Here is an 8,463-nt window from a genome sequence, read left to right on the forward strand (position 1 = left end):
TCCAACTGCTCTATTTTTGCACTTAAATTTTTAATTCCTGGCTTTTTTCTGAGTGGTGGGGGAGGGGGAATTGAGGGGGAGGGAACAACTGTTTAGGGATTTGGTGGTGGGAGAAGGGGGTGGGGGAAAACCCATGATGTCAACAGGGTTTGGGGCTCAGTTGATTAAACAATTACCTAATTGGCATAATTAAATTGACATCACTTTGATATCAAAAGTGCACTTGTACATCCTTTATTCCATTACTGTCTTGAAGGGAACAGGAAGACTGACATTTCTAAGAAAGTGCACAGGATATGGTGACCAGACTATACTACAAACACAGAAGATGATACAGACTGAATGAGTGCACCAGAACATACGACCTAAGTGTTGGCTTATTCGTGAAATGAGATAAATATTCGATTACAGGTTTGAGATGCAGTCTCTCAAATGGAATTTCAGTTTCAATACTAATGTAACTTTGCTTGACTTTTCTGTTAACTTTCTTTTTAGAGATTTTTGCAAAGTCTCAAAGGACTAATGGCTCTTGTATTTAAACAAAGAAAATGTTATTATGTAACTTACAGCCGCTGGAAAAGGAAACATCAGACTTCGGTATTTAAAAGATACATATTTCTGGTCTGAAAGGATACAACATATAATACAGGACCGCCAATAAAATGTTAGTTAACAGCCATTATCCTTAATCAATTATCTTTGTGCTGATTGCTGCAAAATGTTACTAAGCAATTACAAATTGTTTATGACAGAAACAATTAGGTTCAGTATATTGCCATTTTAAATAAAACACCTATACTTTTGTGTGGCTTACTTTATCAACTAAATAATACAGCATCTGATAGATTACGCTAAGATGCTGCTCTCGAAACTCTAACAGACAGAACAGAACAAAAATAGTTGATAGTTTTTGTATTAGAAATAAAAATTATGTGAGAGATAATCTCTTACACCCATCACATGTATACGTATCAATAGTTTGTGCTACTTTGCATATTTATTCCAAACAGAATTCTTCTTTTCACTTAAAAGATCTATTACACTGCCCCCTCAATAGTGAAGCTGAGTGTGAAACTACAGTTGAACTATTTACTTCTAAAGTTTGTTTACAGTATTCTTCAAAAACATTCATATACCAGTTCCCTTTTACATTTATATACAACAATCAAATTTAAATTCCCGTTTCGCGCTTTTGGTGTATTTCATAGTCTCAGTGCAAACAGAATATGTCACAGCCAACATCAGGCAACGTTCATATTTCAACAGTCTCTGATATGCACAGTAGTTCACTGTATGGAGTCTTTCCAAGTACACTGCGCAATGGTTTAATATATTGTCACACATGGTTAAATATTTATTTTGTTACCTCAAGAGCATCAATAGAACAGGAAATCATACTTTTTAACATAGAACTAGCAAGGTTAATATATAACAGATAGTACAATAAATGAAATTAGTTTTGTACACACAAAATACATGTTGCTTATGTTCACAGTATATATACCGATGTCATCATTTTTAATGTCTTTGCAGATTGTCCCTCATATGCAGTGTTTGCTAAGTACCCAAACAAACTTAAAATCGTTCTAAGGTTAGTGTTTCTGAAGTTAACAGTTTATTTGACACCATTCTGCAGAGAGTCTTTTCTCATAATTCATGTCCATTGAATGCTTTACATACAATGTTTCTTCTTTTTTTGCAATGCTCTTTTTTTTAGCAGAATAACACATTTACACAACGATATCCATCTGGTGGTCTTCTTGGTTGCGATTCATTTGGGAACAAGTGCCATAACACACTCGCCTTTTGCGTAGTGGTGTGGAAGACTTAATTTCTGTCTCGACCCCTGTTTTGGATGATGTACATGGCAGATGGGTTGTCATACAGTTTCCAAGAGCATTTCACCCTCCAAATTCCACACTACTTCTTTCACCTGTACTATTTACTCGTATATATTTGTTTTTGCTACTTGCTGTAGCCTTACACGTATTTCACTGTACACTTCATTGAACTTCACTGTTTGAATTTGCCATGACATTCCTGTCATCATTTACACGATTTCGTTTGTTCTTTTAAAATTTTCCAGTTTAAATACTTCTGTCATTCTAAACATTCTACAATACATTTGCAGATGCAGCAATTCTATGTTTCTGTTTCGCCACCATAGGATTTGTTTGATTACCACTGAAACCCAAAGGGAAACATTAGGCCTAGCACAAGCCATGTAACAATACATGAGCCCAGTTGCATATCTATGAATCAAATACTACAGTTAAAGTAAGAATTAAAATTGTTCTAAATGGAGCTACAATACACAGCACTTGATGTGTCTGTGGACATCAATCTGTTTTCCAATATGGTGTAATGAGTAAGTTCATCTACATCATTTGTATGCTTCCTTTCACATTTTCCATTATATTCTGAAAGTATTAGGTTTCATTCGGTGTTCTGAAAGATAGTTCGTTGCTAGGAGTGATTTCTGTTTGTATCGAGTTCACATGTGCTCAGTCTTCTATCGTTACTGCTACATAGAAAATGCCTAAGTGATTGGCATAACCTTCATAATGCAGCATAATAAATTAAATAAATAACTTATTATATAGAGATCATTTAAATCATAATTAAGTTTTCTTCCTTGCCATCTCTTCTTTCTTCTTAGCTGCTGACCTGAAATAAAATATCTTAGGCGATTTTGTATATTTGTAAGCTCTAGATATGGCATTTTGCTTGACATTCATAGTTTGTGATTCAGTTACCTGCTTGTCGCTTAATGACTTTGTTTATGTTTTAATAATAAAACTTACATAAATCTCTATGATGCTATAATCGAACTATTCTCTTTGTTCTAGGGTTTTTTGACAAATACGACACAAAACGTGGAATGCGGCCAATAATGTATGGACCATTATAAATAAGCGGCCAATCAGGTTTACTTTGCTCCAATGCAAAAGATTTTAGCTGAGTATGCAAAAGTACTTGCATCCTTATCGTAAATTCCTTAGTTTGTTTTGTAGTTTTGTCAAATTTGTGTTGTCTGATTCTGGTGTTTTCTGTTAGGGTAATTAATACATCTTTTATCTTGTTCTCATATAAATTCAGTTGTCCGAAAATCTTTGAAAGGGGATCATGCAAATTGTTACTTTCCCTTATATCTAACATAGTTTGTGTAGGTACATAATTAGAGTCATATATTGTCAAATTATTGTAAGCATTCTCTAAAAGAGACAAATAGTTCACCCACTTGGAATGATCCCCTGATATGTATGTTTGTGTAAAACGGTTTAGCTCCATGAATACACTTTCATACAGATTAGATTGAGGGCTAAATCTTCCGATAAGGATAATTCAGATGTCATTATTGTGGTGTTCGCTGTGTTATTCAGTGGTTTGGTATTTAACTAATTTGTAAATGAAAATGATAATCTTATTTTATTACAATGAGTAATTACTAAATAAATTTTCTCCCAGCTAAAGATTTGGTCAAGTTGCTAAAGAACTCCAAGTTAACATTGTGTTAAAGTGTTGTCTGTAAGTTGTGTAAGTGTCACTAAATCACATTTCATACAACAGATTCTATACAACTATGGATTATGAAGGAAATAGTTATCTTAAGCAAAATGATCATTAAAACCACCGAATATCAGCCCCTCACAACACTGACGTATGTTAGCTGAAACAATATTCTTAGCAACTCATGCGTAATTAATTTCAGTTCCATACATCAGCTAGAAAAGTTTGTTATAACGATCGTGCTATGAGCACTTCTTTTAAAGAACCAATCTGATTCGAATTATTTTCATTAAAATGAGTTCGGAACCACCGGTGCACATTTATTTTTACAAATATGTATTACGTTCAGCATTTATGTCTGCAGAGTTGCGTAATTTGATTTTGCTGCTGAGATAATTGTTAAGATGGTGGCAGACAATTGATAGAGACTTTCTACTGTTAGACCAAATAAGTAAGTATTTTGTAATGCTTAATAAACTCTACTTTCGTATTGTGCACTATTTAGACTTCATCAAGCAAACATTTGATTTGTTTCTAATGAAAACAAAGACAAAAACGCGATACAAATCGCTATCATCAACACAGATAATGCTTACTGAGAGAGGAATTAAAGTTACAAATAATTATTCACACATATTTATTACAATAATGAACTATATTCTCTAGTAATAATTAACAAATAATTATAATTTCTTAACAGACCTCAGTTTGATATGCGTCTGCAACCTACAAAAGACAACCAACAAGAGATAAAAACAAAGGAAGACAAACACAGATGATAAAAGGAATTTACAATTATCATTGTCTTTGTATGATACACATCGATATGTCCAATTATACCATAGAATATTATATAAATAATTAATATTTATCATCGTTTTCACGGTTTTTTCATACATCGAATAGATAATGTTTATAACTGTTAGAGGCATAATTTCCTCTCGTCGCACTGTAGCTAAAATTTATCTCATGGATCTTACAATGACCTTTGGGCTGAGAAAAAAATTAGTTTATCTATTGTATATTTTTTTTATCAGTCCATGTAATCCACGTAAATTTGCTACTCTCAAGATGCAAATGTTTAGTTCAAAGTTGTTTTAGACATGATAAAATTATAGTTGAATCGATTACTTTAAATGACTTCAGTGACTATTATCTCGGAAATTGCTGCGGATACTTCCCAGATTATCTTATCCCCCTCCCCCCCCCCATTGGGGGTCACTGGACTCGGAAAACGGATAATAAAACCGTCCAAGGGGCTTCAAGAAAATACAGACACCTAATTTTAACAGTCAGGCTTGACAGGAAGGTAATAAAATATGCTGGGAAATGCAAATTTATGACTCTGTTGTAGGCATATGAGATAATGAGTGTTTTCTCATGATGGTATATCATAAAATTTCCGAAGTCACTCATTTATCGAATGTCATATGAATTTGCCGCTGACGTCGTAAGACCGCCCCCGCATCGAGCCGTTGGAACGCAGACAGGTAGTGGCTGCTGCTGGTCCGCCCCCGGCCGAGTCGGTGGGGCATAGGCTGCCGTCGGTTGTGTTTAGGATCTGCTGCTGGCTACTAGTCGCGCTGCAGCAGGTCTTGCTTCTCCTTTCCCACGCCCTTTAATTTAAGATGGTTGCATAAAATGTCAAAATACAAGCATCAGTGACAAGATAATTACTATTCTCATCGTGTGGAAAAGTTTATTAGTGACCATTTCACTCGCATTTACACAGATGGAATTACACTGTTTTTGGAGTATGTTCTGTATTTTGACACTGTTCAACACAATGTAGTGATTCACATGTTAGTTTATCACAATATGCACATTTTGAACACTGCACCGTTAATCATACAAGTGTCCATAGTGTGCTTCGTTTACTTAAGCGGAATGTAAATATTTTCGCGACGCGCTGTGTAGCCAACGTTGCATTATTGTTTTGCCGCGCGGCTGGCTGTACAGTCTGTCACATTAAATTTGGCACACGGAGACACTTCATATCAAACTACTAAAGTTCATCAGGTCCAGTTAATTATTAATACAGTTAACAGTACTCAACGTTCATAGCATTGCTGCTAACTTTGACACTCCAAGATCGTTCATAAGGTTATGTGATCACAGTTTTTATCACTGTTCATCATTATTCACAATGTAAATCACAGTTCTTCACGCATCCACTAGTTCCTGCAAAACACGTTTCACTGTTCTGATGGCTATCAGTAGTTTTCACAGTACTTAACAGACAATCTATATGCAAATGACACTTTTCAAGTAATGATGTCTGGTTCACTTGCACATAAGTTGATATTTCATGACTGAATAACAAAATTTAAAATTTTACACTGTAACATAAACATGAGACAATATAAAACTTTCAGAATCTGCTACATTATCTTGACCATGAGATAATTACTGAACTGTCCAGATAACAGTACATTTCCATTTTTATTACAGATACACATATTTATATATTTCTATTTTTTATTTTTTTATTCGGATTGTTATTTACCATGTTTTTAGGACAGATGTCCATGTTCGGTTTATCTAACCGGAATGTTGCTCATAAGATCATTTTAAATGACTTCGTAATGAAACCATGTACGTAAATCAGTACACATTCAGATTTCGCTTAACTATTTTTTTTTCCAGTCACACAGCTCACACACCACCAACACTCGCTATGTGTTTGGGCATCAATCTTATGAAAATTTTTTGTTGTATCCATTCTTACACACGAACAAATATATTATTTAAGCATTTTAATCATTTCTATCCTACGTACAGAAAGGTAAAATTCCTCACATTTAATGCAATAACACTCAAGTGTTTATCAAGCTATTTATCCCTTTTAGAGTAAAAATACGTTTATTATGGAGATTCTCTACTCCTTGTTCAAATCATTCAAGAACATTACAGTGTAATACTTGACATAAAAGCTTATAAACTAATACATAAATAATATTATCACATTATTACTGCTAATTCCTTTACCATAAACATTATATTTACAGTTATGGGGTAGTGCACTTGCACTTCTGATTGGTCCATTATATATTCACTTCGTTTTTCTTCGTCCAGGGGACTGAGAAAGATGCTCTTGTGTGGACATACTTTCATATTATACTGGTAATCTTTTATGATTCTAGGGCGTTCAATTAATACTTCGAGGTATCCGGATAATAATTCTGTTAATTGTCTAGCCTCTGAAGCATTAATGCAAGTTGCCTCCCGTACTTTCTCTTCTATTGTTGTGACGATGTCACTCACGTTGCTGGGTGCATCGTTATTTCGATTTTTGTGACACATCTGTGGATGCTTATGATCCAACACTAAAGTGCGCGTCATTTACGTTGGCGGCCGAGTTTCGGTTCGTTCTGCGTATCTGACGTCACAAAACACAGTCAGCCAATGAACACAGAACGACGTTGCCAGATCTCGACTGCAGAGCAGAGCACGGACGCGTGTCTTCAGTTTTGGAAACGTTCAGTCATAAATAAAGTAATAGAACAAAAGCAATGTCTTGATAGCAGACTTTCTTTTATAGAAAGTTTGGAAGAAGCATTCTTTATACCAATTGCTTCATATTCTATTAATTAATTTAACCAAACAAGCAATAAGACTCCTAATTCAGGCGATAGCAAGGAAAGGTGTTTGTATCAATCTCACGGACCGCTTTTTCGCAATAAAGAACAGCGGTAATTGTTTATTTGCTATTGTACTTCGACGAAGTGTGAGTAATTCATAGTCATACCAACAGTGTTTGTCAGTATTTTGCGTAACCTGTTACAGTCCTCATGCAGTTACATTGTAAGACGAGCTGCGTTAGTGTAGTGGTTAAGGCATTGGGTTGGTAAGCAGAAGATGAAGAGTTCAAACCGTGTGCAGTGCTTAATATTTTCTTTATTTAAAAACAATATCAAAGTGTCTTACTTCACGAATTTTATTCGTTTGAATGCAACTTTTTGAAATTTCTAGTGCTTTGTCTCTTCATTAACCCTTTCGCTGCTGCAGACACGTGCTCACCGCATTCCGCGCTGTGCGCCATTTTGTCATCACTGCACTGCTCGCCTGTGCAGACACATTGTGTTCCCACTGCTTTGACGCACTTATCATTCGATTTCACAAAAACTATTTGGCCAAAAAATTTGATTTTTACTCTTCTTCTTGACTCATACCTTCCCCTCCCCCCCATAAATGACTTAATTTCGTTTCGATGTTCAACCCAGTTATTGTGCAGCATTAAATGTAGTAAACCATTGCCGAAATTTTGAAGAGTTTGCAGAGGTAAAAGTCCATAGCGTATACTTTCCGTATGGTCGATTGTAGTTGCCACAATGTTGAGAATGAAATGTATAGAAGATACCTAAATTTCATATAAAATTTACTGTATAAAAATATCTCATTTAATTTAAGTGCCACAGAGGTGTCGTATGTAATATTGAGAAATATTCCGTCTTTCGCGACTGTAACAAAAGTTTTATTTACACCAGGCGCGTTTGGCTTTATTTTAAAGCACTTCGATCAATGAAAGGTATGGCACATACACAATAGTACTCATGTTCTCTTTCTTGTTTTTGTTCCAAAGTCGCAGTTTTACCAATGGTATTGGAATATATTCCTCTTCTGCAACTGTAATAAGCGACTCCTTCAGACCAGACATGTTTCTCTCTTTTGAAGCATCTTCAGTGGACAGTATTACGTCTCCTCCATTGCCAAGTCACCTTCCATAGTTTTGTGCTGCAGTAACACAATATTCAACGTTTGTGTCGGCTGATCAGTGTTTTAGCAAATAAATGCTGTTTGTGTGTGCCACACACAAACATTATATTTGACATATAGCCGGCCGCGGTGGTTTAGCGGTTCTAGGCGCTCAGTCCGGAACCGCGCGACTGCTACGGTCGCAGGTTCGAATCCTGCTTCGGGCATGGATGTGTGTGATGTCCTTAGGTTAGTTAG

Source organism: Schistocerca serialis, chromosome 6 (assembly GCF_023864345.2).
Source record: "Schistocerca serialis cubense isolate TAMUIC-IGC-003099 chromosome 6, iqSchSeri2.2, whole genome shotgun sequence".
Taxonomy (NCBI): domain Eukaryota; kingdom Metazoa; phylum Arthropoda; class Insecta; order Orthoptera; family Acrididae; genus Schistocerca; species Schistocerca serialis.